The sequence below is a fragment of the Arachis hypogaea genome, chromosome 20, assembly GCF_003086295.3.
Source record: "Arachis hypogaea cultivar Tifrunner chromosome 20, arahy.Tifrunner.gnm2.J5K5, whole genome shotgun sequence".
Taxonomy (NCBI): Eukaryota; Viridiplantae; Streptophyta; class Magnoliopsida; order Fabales; family Fabaceae; genus Arachis; species Arachis hypogaea.
Window position 1 is genome coordinate 63771462 of NC_092055.1, and position 22701 is coordinate 63794162.

Genomic DNA, 22701 nt, shown 5'->3' on the forward strand with positions numbered 1-22701 from the left:
ATCGAAGAGACTAAGATGGTTGCTTGAGAACTGGTGGTTAGATATGTTGTGACTCTAAAAATGTGGTGAACAAAGATCCTTAACAAGAGCAAAAACAGAGAAATGAAACAAGAGGAAAACAAATAAAGAAGCTAGCCATCAATGACTAAACTTTGAATATGTGTCTGTGGTGTTTGTATTCAAGGACATACTTGGGTAAGTAAATCTGCAGGGTGCTTCATCACTTGGAAACTTGAGTTAACAACTCTAGATTATCAATTGAAAACCCAGTATCAAGAGTATCCTTGCAACAAAATATTTAGTAACCCAAAGAGGTGCTAGACATCACTATTCAAAGATAATTTCATGTTACATGCCTGTAGTATGAATGTGTTGAGGAATGAGGCTTGAGCAAGTAAATTCGAAGGGGTGTTTGAACACCTAACAACTTAAACCAACTGGTTTGAGATTGTTGATTGAAAGCTTAAGATAAAAACCCGCCTCAAGACAAGACACTAAGCTCAAATGAAATAAGAAAACTCTGAAAGAAGTAAGAAAATAAGTTGAGGATGATATAACAGTGCAATAAGAAAAGAGTCTCACTGAATCAACCGAGTTATAGTTGGGCAAGTAGCTTATGCAGAGAACTCATATAAGTTCAGGAGCCATGACTAATTGAATGAAACAAAGTGACCCCAGTGAGTAGGATGATGCAAGACCCCTAAGTAAAGATTTCTTCTTTGTTGTTTCTTTCAATCCTTGCATAGTCAAAACTCTTTTATCTTTTGCTTGAGGATGTAACGACCCAACTTCCAATACGTCATGATCGTACCAAAAGTAAGGCGTTACTGACCTGTTTTCCTTATTAACTATTTAATATTGAGCCTTTAGTTCGAAATCGTGTTTCAGTTTTAGTAGAAAATGCCAGAAAACTTTGTTTTTATTTATCAAATCATATATCAAGCATCACCAAATAATAATAATCATATAATTATTAGTAAATATTATACAAACAAATTCAAGTGTAACTTAGATACAACTCCTATCCCTCTTTATAAAATAAAATCTTAAACAACAAAGGCGAGGGAATTCTATGAAAGCAACTCAATTCATAAACTTAACTCATAAATAAGGTCTAACAATCGCCCGCAGCTTCAAACTGAGTCTTCGAACCTGTATCACTGAAAGGGTGGAAGATTTTGGAGTGAGAACAAACTACACGTTCTCAATAGGGAATGGGAATGCCGTAAAAGTAATGGTTAACATGCAAATAATTAACATACTCAAGGAAACTATATTTTTATCAAACCTTTTTGAAAATACTATTCTTGGTTTTACTTTAACTAATTATTTACCTCTTTCAAAAATCTAAGCTCAAAACAAATTCCAAAATATAAAACTGGTCACTTTAAGCATTTCTCAACCACATAGTAAATTTTCAATCACAATGTCAATTCTTAATCATCATTATACATTCACCAACTAATAGCACTAACAAGAGATTCAATTCAGCACAAACAAGTCACAGCAAGGCAAATAGCACAATCACAGGGGAGTACAACGAGGAAACCCAATCAAATGCAGATGCGCAAACAAGGATGATGCATGTCTAGCCCTAGTGCAAGTAATGAGCTCATCTGTCAGTTTCTACCCGCTCCCGATGTAACCCGAAGCAGCTGAAACGGGTATGGTTTTCCAGTCATCATAGGAACAGTTCTCACTAACCGACGTATGCGTCATATCCTCTGTAAGCAAACTCTGCCTTAAAGGTGGTGGCATTCCAGCCGTGTATGAAATCATATTCTTTGTAAGCAATCCTTGCCTTACAGGTACGGCATTCTAGCCATGTATGAATTAATATCCTCTGCAAGTGATCCCAGGTTATCAGTTGCAGGTACAGCTCTTAATAGCTGTGTAACACTGGAAAATATTCTGTGGTCATACCACTATCTATCTGACTGCCTTCACGCAGCAGATCATTACATAATCATTCTCATTATCATTATTCATCATCATTTTCACATTCTTATGCAGTACCTCTTTCTTTCTCTGTTCAATTATACGATACAAATTCAATCATACTATACAAACTTCACATCTTTCACTTTTACAACATCTTAGCTCAAACTATTTCTCTTTATCATTTGGATTCAAATATTATAAAATTCACCAAACTCCTGAAAAGTAATCCTTTATTCCAAGCCCAAAACATAACTCTTTTCACATTAAATTGAATTCAAAACATAATTCCTTTCTTAAATAATTCAAACTTGAAACATAAACCTTTCCTTGATAATTCCAAATTCAAAATAGTATAATTCTTCTCTTATTTAGATAAAATGCAAATAATATAATTTTTCAAGTTCAAATCTTTTAAAATGACTTTTCGAATAAAACCTCAGATTTTTATAAAATTTTGACAGCACCTCCCCTAAAACTCGGACTTAACCACCCTTACGGGTTCCCTCTTTCTCAAAATCTCATCAAACCTTTTTCAACAATGGCCACAAAAATATATTCTCAAAAACATTTGATAATAGTATAGAAAATCTATTTCTCAAATTCCATATCCAAGTAATCACCAAAACAACATTGGCAATCTAATTTCAGTTTTATTTTTAAAATATCAAACGAATTCGGAATTGTGCAAACCTTGTATCCATGCGACCGTCTCGGATTAAGCTTTCTATTAAACCAAAAATTACAATTTTTTGCTGGCTCTAGCTTCGGAAATATAAGCAAAATCGTGACTGCTCTGTAGTGTCTTAAAACCGGAAGACAGCAGCAGCGTACAACATTCAAAATTTCATATAAAATCCAAATTAAATCCAACCACCTTCAAAATTAATGTGGTTAAACATAACTTATCCAAATTTCTTTCTCAATTAGTTCCAAGGTCATACCATTTTTAATGAAGGAGTTACGTAGCTTGGAAGTTAGGTAATTTTCTGCTGAAATCTGTTTTACAAATCATTGAACACAACCTCTTCCAAGTCCCATAACTCACTTATTAAAATATGAAAAACCCTGAAATTTAAATCATATATACTAAACATACTCAACTTTCACCTCCAATTAGTTGTGTCTCAATATCATTCCAGAATTAAAAATTATAAAGGCTCAAAGTTACTGACTTAGAAAACAAAACCTGATTATTACTGCATAATACATCTTACTTTAAAAATCCATATCTTTAAAACCACAACTCTAACAATTCTAAATTTTTATGAAATTAAATTACTGGGACCATATTTTCATTTAAAATTGGCTCCATTTCAAAATTCAAACTGGAGAATTTCTAATAGAGGAAACAAGTTGCTACTGTATTAAGCGTTCTGCAGAAAACCAGATTTGACATTCCTAATTCAAAAATTTATCATAAATCATAAACTTAATGAAAAAGCCTCAAATTCACCAGTCCAGCTTCCTATATTCCAAAGCTTAATCCAGACTTGGTCCCACGCAATTCCAATCATTACAGAATTAGTTATAGATTTTCAAAATCTCCGGCTTCATTTAAAAGTACTGCAGAAAATCAAGTTTTACATTTTAACTTTGAAAAAATCATAACTAGTTCTATAGTTAATTCAAACTTCTCAAAATTGAATCCCAACAACAACTTTTATTATAATTTACTCAGCCTTTACTCTCATATCATTTTGATTATCGTTGAATAACTGATTTACTTCCAAAGTCATCTTTTAATTTCAAAAATCAGATTTTCAGCAACTAGTTCAACATTTTAAGATTCAGTCTTCCAATTATTCCTTAAGCCCAACTTCAGTTAATCACTAACTAAGTCCATTACAGTAAACCAACTCAACAGCAACAATTTCAATTTGACCTATCAAAATACCGAAATCACAATAATCTCTCATCAAACAATTTATAATTCAATTTCACATAATCAACGAATCCAACCAAAGTTCCAATCAAAAATCTCATTCATTCCAATCATAATTCCAGCCACATAACTCAACTAATTCAGTATAATCACATAGAGTCAGAACTTTTCAACAATTCCATCCATATCAGAGAAAACAATATCAATTACAACTTCAAACACTCACAACAAAGCCCAAAGACATTCACAGCCATAACCTGAATTCAATAATCCAAATTTCACAACCTCAAACCAAGCTTATTTCTATCAATTAGTCTCTCATAACAACAAAACCAATTACATTCACAGCAGCAATCCAAACTCAATTCATCAATTATCCATTCAACAGTTGTTCAACAATTAACTCGGCATATTTCAATTTAATAAGTTACACTAAATTAATCATTATTCACAACAGCATCTAAGTTCAATCACAGCTCAGAATATTCACAACGACTAACTAATTTCAAATGTATTTCAAGTCATTCATGTTAATTAAGAAATTCTTAACCATTGTTAACAATTTGCACTTATCCAATAACTTTCTAGGCATTCTAAATTAAAAACGTTAAATCCCTACCTCAATGTCGAACCCACAGAGATCAGAACAGCAGCAACCACAATAAGTAGCATTACCGGTGAATCTGGCCCGGTTTCAGTAGTGTTTCTCCGATGACAGTGCTCTGGCGAAGGCTGAACGGAGAACAGGGACGAGCAGGAACACGGACAAGCTGCGGCAGAATCAGAACGGCAGCTCTAACTAACCCCGACGACCTTCTAGTGGCAGCGCCGAGGGCATCTACGGCAGAAATGGAGGCAGCGGCAATGTAAGGTGACCACGGCAGCAAGCAAGAACGTTGAATTCAAAACGGATAAAAGGAACAATTATGAAAATTCAAGGCTAATTCAAATTGAGATAACAGCAAGAATGTCTTACAACAATTAGAAAGTAATAACAGAACGAAGAAACTACGGCAGCGGTATAGGCATTTGCAACAGCAAGCTCAGATGGTGGCAGAGCAACTTCCTCCTCCATCACGTGACAGCGACGGTGGCAGAACAGCAACCCAGCAGCAGCGGCTCCTCTCGTGCGTCCTTTTCCTCCATCACTCAGCGATGGCGACGCGTCTCCATGGAACGGCAGCGACGACAGAGCACGAACGGCGACGGCAACGGGAGCCACAGCGACGCCTTCTTCCTCCCGCCCCTGGTTCGGGCTCATCTCCCTCCCCTCGTTCCTTCTGCGATGGTGTGACTTCGACGGCGATACTCTTCGCAGCTCCACGGACGGCCGACAGGAGGCGCTGCAGTCCGGGCAAGGTTGGGGAACGCTGACGATGACGGCGGTCCGGCGGTCACGTCATGGCGGCAGCGGAGCAGCATCCCTTCCGTCTCTCTTTTCTCTGCTCTTCGTGCTCTTTCTCTCTGCGTTTCTTTCTTTTGTTTGTGTGTTGTGTTTAGGAAGAAAGGGGGGTGGAGGCTGCGTTCAGAGACTGAGGAAAGGAAAACATTAGGGTTAGGGTTACTAGGATTTGGGAATTAGGGTTTCTGATTCAATTTGGGAATTTAGGTTTAGGAATTAGGGATTTTATAAAAGAATATAGATAGATATGAATAGATATTTTGATAAAATTGAAGGGTAGAGTAATTTTAAAATCAAATATACTCTATTAAAAATATTTAGGAACATTATTTATCATCATATTGTTAAGTTCAATCAATTATTTTTAATTTAAAATATAAAATAAATATATTAATCACCTTTTTATAAAATATGGTTTAGCTCAATATTAGTTATTCAAATTAAATGATAACTTTTCATTATTTTTCTATCTCCGAAACTTTAGTTTCAATTTAAAAAATAGCTAATTATAATAAAAATTGTACTTGAACATTAATTAACTTAAACTTAAAGTATTTATAAAAATCAAACTAATCATTTCTAATAAATAATTTCTAGGAGTTCAAATTAATAACATAATTCATTCAAAATAGAATTTATTTAAATTAAATTATACAATTCTTCTATTTTTTTCAATTATCAAAATTATAATTTCAATTATACCAAATATCTAATAAAGTTTATATAAAAATTCTAATTAATTTAAACTTCAATTATCATGAAACTCCATTTAATTACCTTTAGTAAAATAATTTTTCTTAAAATAAAATTATCAACAAATAAAATAAATCACAAATAACTAATTATTTGATTTTCAAAAATTAGGGTTGTTACAGAGGACAAGCAACATTTCAAGTTTGGTGTTGTGATGCATTTGCATTTTAGCTAGATTAGCTGGTTAGTTTAGTTAATTTTAGTTCAATTTCATGCATTTTGTTCAAAATAAACAAGCACTTGGATGAAGTTTCTCATCATACACTAATGGGTCAAGGACTGAGTGATTTTGTGATTAATTCTATGCAAATGACTTAAGAAAATGTTGAATGAATGAATTATTAAAAATTGGTTGCACAGGGGAGGGGCAGATCTTTGATGTAATTTTGTTTTGTGATCATAACAGGGAGAGAGCCCCTTTGGCGCAGTGCTTTGCACAACAATACCAGGATAGCACCTCTGGCGCTACGTTCTCCCCAAGAATGCTCCTCAACCCAGGAAAGCGCCTTTGGCACTCCGTTCTCTTCAGGAATGCTCCTTCAGGCCAGAAGAGCGCCTTTGGTGCTACGCTTTCTCAAGAAGCGCAATGCAATATCACAAAAGCACCTTTGCCACTACATTCTTCTCAAAGGCCCTATGAATCTCCAGGAAGAGCGCCATTGGTGCTATGTTTTTGCCAAAAGTGCCTGCGATAGTGGAGTGGGAAAATTTGGCTGGTGACGCGTACGCGTGGGTGACGCGTACGCGTGAAAGTGACATTTTTGAAGGGTCACGCGTACACATGGATAAAGCGTACATACCCATATGATTGAGCGTATGATTGAGGCCTTTGTTTCACTGAACTTACATACCCATATGGCCTTACCCTTTCATTATCCTTTGCAAACCAATGTTGAGCCTATTATACCCCCTTTGTTCTTTACTTTAGCTCATCACTAACTCTAAGCAGAAAATAATAATGTTCTTAATCTGAATCCTTGGTTAGCTTAGACTAGTGAGAGTGCTCATGAATTAAGTGTGGGAAAAAGTGGGTTTAGAAACATTTGGTTTAAGAATTGGGTGTTATATATCTTTATGAAATTGTGAAAGAAATATTTAGGACATGTTCATGCATTCAATAATTTAATCATATGCATTAAGAAAAAAAAGAAAGAAAGAGAGAAGAAAAAGAAAAAAAAATAAAGGAGAAAAAGAAAAGAAAAAGAGCAAATAATAAAAGGGGACAAAATGCCCCAAAGTAAATGGTGATAGCAATGCATATGTATTGTACTTAAATTCAGATGCATGAATATGTGGAAAACATAATTAATGGGTAGTTAGGCTTTATATTATGATTACATGGATTGTCCTAAGTTAGGTGAGAAGTTTAGGTTAATTAAGGATTCAGATTTTAGTCCACTTAACCAAATACAATCCTACCTTAACCCTAACCCCATTACAACCCTTAAAAGACCTCTTGATTTGTGTATTTGTGCATTAAACTTTTGTTGATTGGTAGAAGAAGAGCAAGCCTTAGAAAGCAAGATTAGTAGAGAATTGAGAGAATCGAACCTCAAACACCTGAGCAATTAGAGTGTATACACTTCCAGTGAGGGTTCGATGCTCGATTCCTTGTTCCCGGCTTTCATGAGCTATCTTCTTCTTGCAAGTCTATTTGTACTTCATTTTTTATGATTTGAATTAGTGAAATCCAGTTCATATTTGTTCTTGAAAGATTTATTTACTTTTCACCAAGTAGGTAGAAGTATTTTTGCATTTAGTTGCTTTCATATAGATAGGTTGCATTTCATAAGTTTTACCATTCATCTTCACTCTTATAGTTTCTCTTGAGCTTAGCATGAGGACATGCTAATGTTTAAGTGTGGGGATATTTGATGCACCACTATTCCGTGGTACATCTTGTGCTTAATTGAGTGGATTTTATCCACTATTCTCACACTTGTTCATGTAAATTTCATGTTTTACATTTTCCTTCCTAATTCTGTGCTTTGATTGAAAACATGCTTCTTTGGCCTTAAAATTGCTAATTATTAACTCCCTCTTATTACCATTCAATGCCTTGATATGTGTGTTAATTGATTTCAGGGTTTATAGGGCAGAAATGGCTTAGAGGATGGAAAGGAAGCATGCAAAAATGGAAGGAATACAAGAAATCGAAGGAACTGCTAAAGTTGTCCAGCCTGATCTCTTGGTACTTGATGAGCGGATAATTTATACACTTTTTGGCATTATTTTTAGTATGTTTAGTATATTTTAATTAGTTTTTATTATATTTTGATTAGTTTTTAAATAAAAATCACAATTCTGGACTTTACTATGAGTTTGTGTATTTTTCTGTGATTTTAAGTATTTTCTGGCTGAAATTGAGGGACTTGAGCAAAAATCTGATTCAGAGGTTGAAAAAGGACTGCAGATGCTGTTGGATTCTGACCTTCCTGCACTCGAAGTGGATTTTCTGGAGCTACAGAATCCCAATTGGCACGGTCTCAATTGCGTTGGAAAGTAGACATCCTGGGCTTTCCAACAATATATAATAGTCCATATTTTGCTCAAGATTTGTTGGCCCAAACCGGCGCTCCAATTCAGCTCAAGAATTCTGGCGTTTAACTCCAAAACTGGCACAAAAGCTGGAGTTAAACGCCCAAACTGGCACAAAAGCTGGCGTTTAACTCCAAGAAAAGTCTCTACACATGGAAGCTTCAATGCTCAGCCCAAGCACACACCAAGTGGGCCCGGAAGAAGATTTCTGCATTAATTACTTATTTCTGTAACCCTAGGCTACTAGTTCTCTATAAATAGGACCTTTTACTATTGTATTTGTACACACATCTTTGGACGTTTAGTCCCTAGACCTTGGAGGCTGACCATTCGGCCATGCTTACACCATTATCACTTTTGTATTTTCAACGGTGGAGTTTCTACACACCATAGATTAAGGTGTGGAGCTCTGCTGTCCTTCATGAATTAATACAAAGTACTATTATTTTTCTATTCAATTCATGCCTACTTCTTCTCTAAGATATTCATTCGTTCTTCAACTTGATGAATGTGATGATCTGTGACACTCATCATCATTCTCACCTATGAACATGTGCTTGACAACCACCTCTGTTCTACTAGCAATGGCTTGAATGCGTATCTCTTGGGTTTCTAATCTAAGATTGGAACCTTCGTGGTATAGGCTAGAAATATTGGCGGCCATTCCTGAGATCTGGAATGTCTAAACCTTGTCTGTGGTATTCTGAGTAGGATCTGGGAAGGGATGACTGTGACGAGCTTCAAACTCGCGATTGTTGGGCGTGTGACAGACGCAAAAGGATCAATGGATCCTATTCCAGCATGATCGAGAATCGACAGATGATTAGCCGTGCGATGACAGCGCATTTAGAACGTTTTCACTGAGAGGACGGGAAGTAGCCATTGACAACGGTGATGCCCAACATAAAGCTTGCCATGGAAAGGAGTATGAATGATTGGAAGAAGGCAATAGGAAAGCAGAGATTCAGGAGGAACAAAGCATCTTCATACGCTTATCTGAAATTCCTACCAATGAATTACATAACTATCTCTATCTTTATTTTATGTTTAATTTATCTTTTAATTATCAATTCTCCATCAGCATCTGAATTTGCCTGACTGAGATTTACAAGGTGACCATAGCTTGCTTCAAGCCGACAGTCTCCGTGGGATCGACCCTTACTCACGTAAGGTATTACTTGGACGACCCAGTGCACTTGCTGGTTAGTTGTGCGGAATTGTGACAAAGTGTGATTCACGTTTAAGAGCTCCAAGTCCTTTGGTGCCATTATTGATGATCACAACTTCGCATACCAAGTTTTTGGCGCCGTTGCCGGGGATTGTTTCAAGTTTGGACAACTGACGGTTCATCTTGTTGCTTAGATTAGGTACTTTTCAGAATTTTTAAGATTGGATTCTAGAGTTTCAAGGTGATGTTCTTATCATCACAAAAGCTGATTGATTCTCATCAATTTAGCTGCTGAATGTAATGTCCTGCTGAAGCTTGGCCAAACATGTCTAATCTTTTTAGACTAAAGCTTTAGACTAACATTGCATGATTCCTGGAATTCTTATTAAAATTTTTTATTCTCTTTATTTTCTTTTCCATATAATTTTCGAAAATCACAAAAAAAAAATTTATACAACCATAAAAATCAAAAATATTTTATGTTTCTTGTTTGAGTCTAGTGTCAATTTTTAAGTTTGGTGTCAATTGCATGTTTTTACTCTTCTTGCATTTTTCGAATTTATACATATTGTTCTTCATTGATCTTCAAGTTGTTCTTGATGATTTCAGTGCTCTGATCTTTAAATTCTCCTATTTTGTGTGTTTTGTTGTTTTTCTTATGCATTCTCAATTTGTTAAAACCTCCAATACAAAATTTCTAAGTTTGGTGTCTTGCTTGCATTGTTCATTTGATCTTAGTTGCATTTTTTGTTATTTCTCATCATTAAAAAAATTCAAAAATATTTTTAAAATTGTGTCTTTTCAAGCTAATAAGACAGAGAATTGAAGATTCAGAACATTCAGCAGAGGAATCAAACAGAAAAAGCTGGGCGTTCAAAACGCCCAGTGAAGAAGGAAAACTGGCGTTTAAACGCCAGCCAGGGTACCTGGCTGGGCGTTTAACGCCCAAAAAGGTAAGATTGTGGGCGTTAAACGCCAGAATGGATGCCATTCTGGGCGTTTAACACCAGGATGACACTAGAGGGAAGATTTCGATTTTAATTTAGATTTTTTTTTTCAAATCTTCATAATTTTTCAAAATCAAATCTTTTTCAAATCATATCTTTTCAATCATATCTCTTAAAAATCAATTTCTTTCCATTTATTTTCGAAAATCTTTGTTATAATTAAAGATTTACTTCAAAATTTTCAAGTTGTTACTTGCCTATTAAGAAAGGATCAAATTTTAAATTTTAAGAATCATATCCTTTAATTTCTTGTTAGTCAAGTAATCAACTTTGATTTTAAAACTTTCTCTTTTTAAATTGATCTTCAATCATATCTTCTCAATCATATCTTCTCAATCACATCTTTTTCAAAATTAACTCTCAATCATATCTTTTTGATTTCTAATTTCAAAATCTTTTTCAAAAATCACTTAATTTCTTTCCCAATTTTAGTTTTCGAAAATCATCAATCAATTTTTCAAAATTTCTTTTAATTATTTCAAAATATTTTACTTTATTTTCGAAAATTCTTCCCCTCTTCTCACATCCTTCTATTTAAAGGACTAACACTCTTCCTCAAGGTGCGATTCGAACTCCCTCCTTCTTTATATGTTCGAATTCTCTTCTATCTACCTCCTCCTTCTATTCTTCTTTTCCTCTGACACCTCAAGGAATCTCTATACTGTGACATAGAGGATTCCCTACTTTCTTGTTCTCTTCTCTTTCATATGAGTAGGAACAAAGATAAAGGCATACTTGTTCAAGCTGATCCTGAACCTGAAAGGACCTTGAAGAGAAAGCTAAGAGAAGCTAAAGCACAATTCTCTCTAGAGGGCCTAACAGAGCTTTTCAAAGAAGAAGAAACCATGGCAGCCGAAAACAACAATGCCAACAATGCAAGGAAGGTGCTTGGTGACTTTACTGCACCTACTCCCGACTTCTATGGGAGAAGCATCTCAATCCCTGCCATTGGAGCAAACAACTTTGAGCTTAAGCCTCAATTAGTTTCTCTAATGCAACAGAATTGCATGTTTCATGGACTTCCATTGGAAGATCCTCATCAGTTCTTAGCTGAATTCTTGCAAATCTGTGACACTGTCAAGACCAATGGGGTTGACCCTAAAGTCTACAGAATTATGCTCTTCCCTTTTGCTGTAAGAGACAGAGCTAGGATATGGTTAGATTCACAACCCAAAAAAAGCCTGAACTCTTGGAAAAAGCTAGTTAATGCCTTCTTGAGAAAGTTCTTTCCACCTCAAAAATTGAGCAAGCTTAGAGTGGAAGTCCAAACCATCAGACAGAAGGAAGGTGAATCCCTCTATGAAGCTTGGGAAAGATACAAGCAATTGATCAGAAGGTGTCCTTCTGACATGCTTTCTGAATGGAGCATCATAGGTATCTTCTATGATGGTCTGTCTGAATTGTCCAAAATGTCATTGGACAGCTCTGCTGAAGGATCTCTTCATCAAAAGAAAATGCCTGCAGAAGCTCAAGAACTCATTGAAATGGTTGCAAATAACCAATTCATGTACACTTCTAAAAGGAACCCTGTGAATAATGGGACAAATCAGAAGAAAGGAGTTCTTGAGATTGATACTCTGAATGCCATACTGGCTCAGAATAAAATATTGACTCAGCAAGTCAATATGATTTCTCAAAGTCTGTTTGGAATGCAAGCTGCACCAGGCAGTACTAAGGAAACTTCCTCTGAAGAAGAAGCTTATGATCTTGAAAACCCAGCAATGGAAGAGGTGAATTACATGGGAGAACCCTATGGAAACACCTATAATCCTTCATGGAGAAATCATCCAAATCTCTCATGGAAGGATCAATAGAGACCTCAACAAGGTTTCAACAACAATAATGGTGGAAGAAACAGGTTTAGCAATAGCAAGCCTTTTCCATCATCTTTTCAGCAACAGATAGAGAATTTTAAGCAAAGCCACTCTGACTTAGCAACCATTGTCTCTGATCTAATCAAAACCACTCAAAGTTTCATGACTGAAACAAGGTCCTCCATTAGAAATTTGGAGGCACAAGTAGGTCAACTGAGTAAGAAAATTACTGAACTCCCTCCTAGTACTCTCCCAAGCAATACAGAAGAGAATCCAAAGAGAGAGTGCAAGGCCATAACCACAACCCACACGGCCAAACCTGGAGAGGAGGAAGAGGCAGTGATCTCCACTGAGGAAGACCTCAATGGACGTCCACTGACCTCCAAGGAGTTCCCTAATGAGGAACCATGGGAATCTGAGGCTCACACTGAGACCATAGAGATTTCATTGAATTTACTTCTGCCATTCATGAGCTCTGATGAGTATTCTTCCTCTGGAGAGGATGAAGATGTTACTGTAGAGCAAATTGCTAAGTACCTTGGAGCAATCATGAAGCTAAATGCCAAGTTGTTTGGTAATGAGACTTGGGAGGATGAACCTCCATTGTTCATCAAAGAACTGGATGACTTGACTAGGCAGAAATTACCTCTAAAGAGACAAGACCCTGGAAAATTCTCAATCCCTTGAACCATAGGCACCATGACCTTTGAGAAGGCTCTGTGTGACCTAGGGTCAAGTATAAACCTCATGCCTCTCTCTGTAATAGAGAAGCTAGGGATCATTGAGGTACAAGCTTCAAGAATCTCACTAGAGATGGCAGACAATTCAAAGAAACAGGCTTATGGACTTGTAGAGGATGTCTTAGTAAAGGTTGAAGGCCACTACATCCCTACTGACTTCATAATCCTAGAGACTGGGAAGTGTATGGATGAATCCATCATCCTTGGCAGACCCTTCCTAGCCACAGCAAAAGCTGTGATTGATGTTGACAGAGGAGAATTGATCATTCAAGTGAATGGAGACTCCCTTGTGTTTAAAGCTCAAGGATATCCCTCTGTCACCATGGAGAGGAAGCATAAAGAGTTTCTCTCAATACAGAGTCAAACAGAGCCCCCACAGTCAAACTCTAAGTTTGGTGTTGGGAGGCCACAACCAAACTTTAAGTTTGGTGTTGAATCCCCACATTCAAACTCTAAGTTTGGTGTTGGGAGGTTCCAACATTGCTCTGAACATCTGTGAGGCTCCATGAGAGCCACTGTCAAGCTATTGACATTAAAGAAGCGCTTGTTGGGAGGCAACCCAATTTTTACTTATCTATATTAAATTTCTATTTTCTTTTGTTATTTTATGTTTTCTATAGGTTGATGATCATGTGAAGTCACAAAAACAATTGAAAAAGCAAAAACAGAAGGAAAAACAGAATGAAAAATAGAACACCCTGGAGGAGAAACTTACTGGCGTTTAAACGCCAGTGAGGGTAGCAGAATGGGCGTTAAACGCCCAGTCTAGCACCATTCTGGGCGTTTAATGCCAGAAATGGGCACCAGACTGGCGTTTAACGCCAGGAATGGGCAAGAAGCTGGCATTAAATGCCAGAAATGGGCAGCAGCCTGGCGTTTAACGCCAGGATTGGCAGCAAGGGGCGTTTTGTACGCCACATGGTGTAGGGATGAGAAATCCTTGACACCTCAGGATCTGTGGACCCCACAGGATCCCCACCTACCCCACCTCTCTCTCTCTTCTTCACCCATTCACTAATCACCTCAATACCTCTTCCCTAAAAACCCCTCACCTATCAAATCCCACCATTCTCTTCACCACTCACATCCATCCTTCATAAAACCCCACCTACCTCACCATTCAAATTCAAACCACTTTCCCACCCAAACCCACCCATAATGGCTGAACCATACCCCCCCCTCTCCACTCCTATATAAACCCATTTTCACTCCTTCATGTTCACACAACATACACACTACTCCTCCCCCTTGGCCGAAACACTAAGCCCCATCCATCTCCTCTATTTCTTCTTCTTCTACTCTCTTCTTTCTTCTTTTGCTCGAGGACGAGCAACTTTCTAAGTTTGGTGTGGTAAAAGCTAAAGCTTTTTTTGTTTTTCCATAACCATTAATGGCACCAAAGGCCAGAGAAACCTCTAGAAAGAGGAAAGGGAAGGCAAAAGCTTCCACCTCCGAGTCGTGCGAGATGGAGAGATTCCTCTCAAGGGTGCATCAAGACCACTTCTATGTAGTTGTGGCCAAAAAGAAGGTGATCCCCGAGGTCCCTTTTAAGCTCAAAAAGGGCGAATATCCGGAGATCCGACATGAGATCCGAAGAAGAGGTTGGGAAGTTCTCACCAACCCCATACAACAAGTCAGAATCTTAATTGTTCAAGAGTTCTATGCCAATGCATGGATCACCAAGAACCATGATCAAAGTGTGAACCCGAATCCTAAGAATTAGCTTACAATGGTCCGGGGAAAATACTTAGATTTTAGTCCGGAAAATGTAAGGTTGGCATTCAACTTGCCCATGATGCAAGGAGATGCACACCCACACACTAGAAGGGTCAACTTTGATCAAAGGTTGGACCAAGTCCTCATGGACATATGTGAAGAGGGCGTTCAATGGAAGAGAGATTCAAGAGGGAAGCTGGTTCAACTAAGAAGGCATAACCTCAAGCCCGTGGCTAGGGGATGGTTGGAGTTCATCCAACGCTCAATCATTCCTACTAGCAACCGGTCTGAAGTTAGTATAGACCGGGCTATCATGATTCATAGCATCATGATTAGAGAGAAAGTAGAAGTTCATGAGGTTATATCCCAAGAACTCTACAAGGTGGCGGACAAGTCCTCTACTATGGCAAGGTTAGCCTTCCCTCACCTCATTTGTCACCTTTGTAATTCAGCTGGAATTGACATAGAGAAAGACATCCTCATTGATGAGGACAAGCCCATCACTAAGAAAAGGATGGAGCAAACAAGAGATCCCACTCATGGACAAGAACTTGAAGAAACTCCTCATGAAATCCCTGAGATGCCTCAAGGGATGCATTTTCCTCCACAAAACTATTGGGAGCAAATCAACACCTCCCTAGGAGAATTAAGTTCCAACATGGGACAACTAAGGGTGGAGCACCAAGAGCATTCCATCCTCCTCTATGAAATTAGGGAAGACCAAAGAACCATGAGAAAGGAACAACAAAGGCAAGGAAGAGACATTGAGGAGCTCAAGCACTCCATAAGATCTTCAAGAGGAAGAACAAGCCGCCATCACTAAGGTGGACCCGTTCTTTAATTTCCTTGTTCTTTATTTTCCTGTTTTTCGAATTTTTATGCTTATGTTTATTTATGTTTGTGTCTTTATTACATGATCATTAGTGTCTAAGTGTCTATGCCTTAAAGCTATGAAAATGAATCCATCACCTTTCTTAAAATGAAAAATGTTTTTAATTGAAAAAGAAAAAGAAGTACATGAATTTCAAATTTTAAAACAGTTTAATTATTTTGATGCGGTGGCAATACTATTGTTTTTCTGAATGAATGCTTGAACAGTGCATATTTTTGAATTTGATTGTTTATGAATGTTAAAATTGTTGGATCTTGAAAGAATGATAAGAAAAGGAGAAATGTTATTTGATGATCTGAAAAATCATAAAATTGATTCTTGAAGCAAGAAAAAGCAGTGAAAAGCTTGCAGAAAAAAAAAGAGGCAAAAAAAAAGAAGAAGAAGAGAAAAGAAAAAGAAAAAAAAAAGAAAAGCAAGCAGAAAAAGCCAATACCTTTTTAAACCAAAAGGCAAGGGTGATAAAAAGGATCCAAGGCTTTGAGCATCAGTGGATAGGAGGGCCCACAGGAATAAAATCCTGGCCTAAGCGGCTAAACCAAGCTGTCCCTAACCATGTGCTTGTGGCGTAAAGGTGTCAAGTGAAAACTTGAGACTGAGCGGTTAAAGTCATGGTCCAAAAACAAAAAGAGTGTGCTTAAGAGCTCTGGACACCTCTAATTGGGGACTCTAGCAAAGATGAGTCACAATCTGAAAAGGTTCACCCAGTTATGTGTCTGTAGCATTTATGTATCCGGTGGTAATACTGGAAAACAAAGTGCTTAGGGCTACGGCCAAGACTCATAAAGTAGCTGTGTTCAAGAATCAACATACTTAACTAGGAGAATCAATAACACTATCTGGATTCTGAGTTCCTATAGATGCCAATCATTCTGAACTTCATGGAATAAAGTGAGATGCCAAAACTGTTCAGAAGCAAAAAGCTAAAAGCCCCGCTCATCTAATTAATACTGATCTTCATAGATGTTTTTGGAATTCATTGAACATTCTCTTCTTTTTATCCTATTTGATTTTCAGTTTCTTGGGGACAAGCAACAATTTAAGTTTGGTATTGTGATGAGCGGATAATTTATACGCTTTTTGGCATTGTTTTTAGTATGTTTTTAGTATATTTTAATTAGTTTTTATTATATTTTTATTAGTTTCTAAACAAAAATCACAATTCTGGACTTTACTATGAGTTTGTGTATTTTTCTGTGATTTTAGGTATTTTCTGGCTGAAATTGAGGGACCTGAGCAAAAATCTTATTCAGAGGCTAAAAAAGGACTGCAGATGCTGTTGGATTCTGACCTCCCTGCACTCTAAGTGGCTTTTCTGGAGCTACAGAAGCCCAATTGGCATGCTCTCAATTGCGTTGGAAAGTAGACATCCTGGGCTTTCCAGAAATATATAATAGTCTATACTTTGCCTAAGATTTGATGGCCCAAATCGGCGTTCCAAGTCAGCTCAAGAATTCTAGCGTTTAACTCCAAAACTGGCACAAAAGCTGGAGTTAAACGCCCAAACTGGTATAAAAGCTGGCGTTTAACTCCAAGAAAAGTCTCTACACATGGAAGCTTCAATGCTCAGCCCAAGCACACACCATGTGGGCCCGGAAGAAGATTTCTGCATTAATTACTTATTTTTGTAACCCTAAACTACTAGTTCTCTATAAATAGGACCTTTTACTATTGTATTTGTACACACATCTTTGGACGTTTAGTCCCTAGACCTTGGAGGCTGGCCATTCGGCCATGCTTACACCATTATCACTTTTGTATTTTCAACGGTGGAGTTTCTACACACCATAGATTAAGGTGTGCAACTCTACTGTTCTTCATGAATTAATACAAAGTACTATTATTTTTCTATTCAATTCACGCCTACTTCTTCTCTAAGATATTCATTCGTTCTTCAACTTGATGAATGTGATGATCCGTGACACTCATCATCATTCTCACCTATGAACATATGCCTGACAACCACCTCTGTTCTACTAGCAATGGCTTGAATGCGTATCTCTTGGGTTTCTAATCTAAGATTGGAACCTTTGTGGTATAGGCTAGAATTATTGGCGGCCATTCCTGAGATTCAGAACGTCTAAACCTTGTCTGTGGTATTCTGAGTAGGATCTGGAAAGGGATGACTGTGACGAGCTTCAAACTCGCGATTGTTGGGCGTGTGACAGACGCAAAAGGATCAATGGATCCTATTCCAGCATGATCGAGAACCGACAGATGATTAGCCATGCGGTGACAGCGCATTTGGAACGTTTTCACTGAGAGGACGGGAAGTAGCCATTGACAACGGTGATGCCCAACATAAAGCTTGCCATGGAAAGGAGTATGAATGATTGGAAGAAGGCAATAGGAAAGCAGAGGTTCAGGAGGAACAAAGCATCTTCATACGCTTATCTGAAATTCCTACCAATGAATTACATAAGTATCTCTATCTTTATTTTATGTTTAATTTATCTTTTAATTATCAATTCTCCATCACCATCTGAATTCGCCTGACTGAGATTTACAAGGTGACCATAGCTTGCTTCAAGCCGACAGTCTCCGTGGGATCGACCCTTACTCACGTAAGGTATTACTTGGACGACCCAGTGCACTTGCTGGTTAGTTGTGCGGAATTGTGACAAAGTGTGATTCACGTTTAAGAGCTCCAAGTCCTTTGGTGCCATTGTTGATGATCACAATTTCGTGCACCAGTACTAAATCGACCATAAATTAAGCTACAGAGGTCCAAATGAGGCGGTTCCAGTTGCATTGGAAAGCTAACATCCGGGGCTTCGCAACAATATATAATTTGCCATAGCTGCCCCAAAGATAGGTGACACGCACGTGTGGATCTCGCGCACATGTGACCTGGAGAAAATTCAATCCACGCGTACGCGTGACTTTGCGTGTGCTGGACGTATCAGAAATCGCTGGGGGCGATTTCTGGGCTATTTTTGACCTAGTTTTCGGCCCAGAAAACACAGATTAGAGACTGTAAAGTGGGGGAATCCATTCATTCATTTATACAACTTTCAGATTGATAATTTTAGGTTTTAGATGTAGTTTTCTAGAGAGAGAGGCTCTCTCCTCTCTCTAGGTTTTAGGATTTAGGATTTCTCTTAGTTTTAGGATTGTTTCTTCTCAATTCCAGATTCAATGTTCCTTTAATTTATGTTCTCTTCTACTTTTATTCATTCTATTACTTTAGTTTTTTATTTTTCCAATTTGGTTTATGAATCCTTATATTGAAATTGATTTTCTATTTAATAGAAACTGAGGTATTTCAGATTTATGATTGTCTTTTCTATTTAAGATTATTGATGCTTTTAATTTAATTTAGATTTTTTCCCCTTTGCTTTGGTTGAGTAATTGGTGACACTTGAGTTATCAAACTCAACTGTTGATTGAAAATTTGAATTTGCTGATTAATTTGGATCTCTCTAAAGCTAGTCTTTCCGTAGGAGTTGACTAGGACTTGAGGAATCAAATTGATTAGTCAACTTGACTTTCCTTTATTTAGTAAGGGTTAACTTAGTGGGAGAAATAAACAATTCTCATCACACCTGATAAGGATAACTAGGATGGGATTTCCAGTTCTTATACCTTGCAATGGTTTTCATGATAATTAATTTACGTTATTGCCAATTTATTTCCTTGTTTCATATTTCAAAAACCCAACAATATACCTTTTTCCATAACCAATAATAAATCATAATTCCCTACAATTCCTTGAGAGACGACTCGAGGTTTAAATACTTCGGTTTCATTATTTTTATTGGGTTTGCTTTAGTGACAACCAAAACTTTTGCACGAAAGGATTCCTTGCTGGTTTAAAAACTATACTTACAACGTGATTATTTTTATAAAATTCTTTACTGGCAGAAATCCGCTCGTCATCTATCTAAGAGGAAACTCTTGTGCTTCACAGATTCAATTACTATCGAGAGAGGGATTGAATCTATTTGAATTGTGTGATGAACTTGAGCAAGGAGTTATAGAATTCAGTTTGGAGTTGTTCTCTCATGATTCTCTTGATTGATATATTCTTGGTTTGGTATGTGAGATGTAACCACCATGAATTGAAATACTGGGAATTGTGTGGCGTTTGGGATTTGCAATTGATCTTCGCATCTTCTCATGAGCAATTAGATCAAGAGATTGGCAATTGTTTATGATAAGAGAAATTGAATCACCAAGAAATTGGGATCCAATTACTCACAGTCTGCCATAGATCTATCCACATGATTGAGAAGGAATTGATCACCATTAATTCATGAGAAATCAACATCTCTGATCCCTAGTGATCTTACCAATTTAAATCGTTACCTCAATTCTTTTGAGTTTCTAGTTTTCTTTAATACCCACTACTCAATCTCCCTTTTACGTTGCTGCAATTTACAATTCCTGCCATTTACATTTCAGCTCTTACTTACTTGCAATTTAAGCTTCAGCCATTTACATTTCAGTTCTTACTTTCTTGCACTTTAAGTTTCTTCTCTTACATTTTTAGTCATTTATTTCATTCTTTTACTTTCAGTTATTTCAATTCCATGTCATTTATATTTCTGTATTTTACTTTCATGTTGAATATATCAAGAAATCACAAATTGTTTGTCTAATTAGAACATATTTAACTAAAATTGCTTAATCCACCAATCTCCGTGGGATCGACCTCATTCTTGTGAGTCTTACTACTTGATACGACCCGGTATACTTGCCGGTAATTACGTGAAATTAATTTTTCCATATCATCTGGTAAAATGGTCCGAATAACATAAATCTGATCCCTTAAATACTAAACAAATGACTAGTAAGGGTAAAACAGTCTTTTTAGTACTAAAATCCACTTATGGGGCCTACTTAGTGAGTGTTTGGCCTGAGATTTGATGAGATCCACGTGCTAGGAGGCTTCTAGAGCGTTGAACACTGGCTAGGGGGTCCTCTCTGGGCATTTAGACACTGGCCTCTGCTTTGTGGGCGCTGGACGCCTGGAAGGGGGCAGAAGGCTGGCGTTGGACGCCAGTTTTGGGCCTTCTAATCCGAAGCAAAGTATAGACTACTATACATTGCTGGAAAGCTCTAAAAATCAGCTTTCCATTGCCGTTGAGAACACTCCCTTTAAACTTCAGTAGCTCCAGAAAAGCTCTTGTGAGTGCAAGGACGTCAGATCTGAACAACATCTGCAGTGTTTTCTGTCTCTGAATCAGACTTCTGCTCCAGCTCCTCAATTTTAGCCAAAAATTACCTGAAATTGCACAAAAACACATAAACTCATAATAGAATCCAAAAATATAAATTTAACACTAAAACCTATAAAAACTTAATAAAAACTAAATAAAATATGGTAAAAACTATATGAAAATAACACCAAAAAGCGTATAAAATATTCGCTCATCACAACACCAACTTAAATTGTTGCTTGTCCCCAAGCAACTAAAAATAAAATAGGATGAAAAGAAAAGTAGGATTCAATAAATCTCTAAGTTTCCAATGAAGCTCAGTTTTAATTAGATGAGCGGGACTTAATAGCTTTTTGTTTTTGAATAGTCTTGGCATCTCACTATTCATTGAAAATCAGAATGGCTGGCATCTCACTAGTTCAGCTCTTTTTTATTCTTGAATACAGCTTTTTAGAGACTTAGCCGTGGCCCTAAGCACTTTTTTTCCAGTATTACCACCAGATACATAAATGTCACAGACACTTTACCTGGGTGAACCTTTTTAGATTGTGATTCATCTTTGCTAGAATCCCCAGATAGAGGTGTCCAGAGTTCTTAAGCACACTCTTTTTGCTTTGGATTACGACTTTAACCGCTCAGTCTCAAGCTTTTCACTTGACACCTTCACGCCACAAGCACATGGTTAGGGACAGCTTGGTTGAGCCGCTTAGGCCAGGATTTTGTTTCCTTTAGGCCCTCCTAACCATTGATGCTCAAAGCCTTGGATCCTTTTACTCTTGCCTTTTGAATTGAAGAGCTGTAGGCTTTTTGCTCTTGCCTTTTGGTTTAAAGAGCTAATGGTTTTTTCTTTCTATTTTTTCTTTTCTTTTCGCCATTTCTTCTCATTTGCTGCTTTTTCTTGCTTCAAGAATCAAATTTTGGATTTTTAAGATCATCAATAATACTTTTACTTTTTTTTCATTCTTTCAAGAGCCAGCATCCTAAAATTCCAACTTTAAATATGTACTGTTTATTCATACATTCAGAAAACTAAAGCAATGACACTACATTAAAATAATTCACTATTCTTTATTGGAAAACTAAAAAAATTATGCATCTTTAATTCTTCTAAAAAAGTCTAATATTTTATTCATGTTCAATGATGATAGGAGAAATAAATTATAGCTAATTGGAAAATAAAAATTAATTAATTACCACTAATGCTTATGTAATCCTAAAAATTAAAAGACATAAAATAAAAAAATTAAAATAAAGACTTAAATACTACTAGTGATCATGTAAACCTAAATATGAGACATAGGAATTAGAATAACAGAAATATAAGAAATAGGAATTAGCATAGCCACAGAGTTGAAACTCAACAACCTTCAGCTTGAGAAATGCTGGGCTCTTCTGGTTGATGGGCGCTGGACTCTTCAACTTGAGGGGCACTGGGCTCTTCAGGGGAGAGCTTCTAGCGCTTCAGCTCCTCCAACTCATGCCCTTGTTTCTTCTGCTCCTTGATCAGTTTACAAATCATACTAGTCTGATCTTTCTGCTCCTCTCTAAGCTGATCTAAAGTGCCCTGCAAGTGTATTACAGACGCCTTTAGCTGGTCCCAATACTCCATTGGAGGGATCTCTTGGGGAGGCTCAGGTGCCTTCCTTTTGGATTGATCCTCTTCTATCTTGGAACTCTCCATCACCTTCT

The 22701-nt window shown here is 37.1% G+C and overlaps 1 long non-coding RNA gene across 1 annotated transcript; it reads right to left on the reverse strand.

The window, feature by feature from the left end:
- Positions 1-945: 945 nt before the first annotated feature.
- LOC112784585 (uncharacterized) lies at positions 946-5426 on the reverse strand. The gene is made up of 3 exons (XR_003193954.3): positions 4800-5426; positions 4443-4661; positions 946-1160 (listed from the first exon to the last, which is right to left on the reverse strand). It is a non-coding gene; the product is annotated as an uncharacterized lncRNA (long non-coding RNA).
- Positions 5427-22701: the final 17275 nt, after the last annotated feature.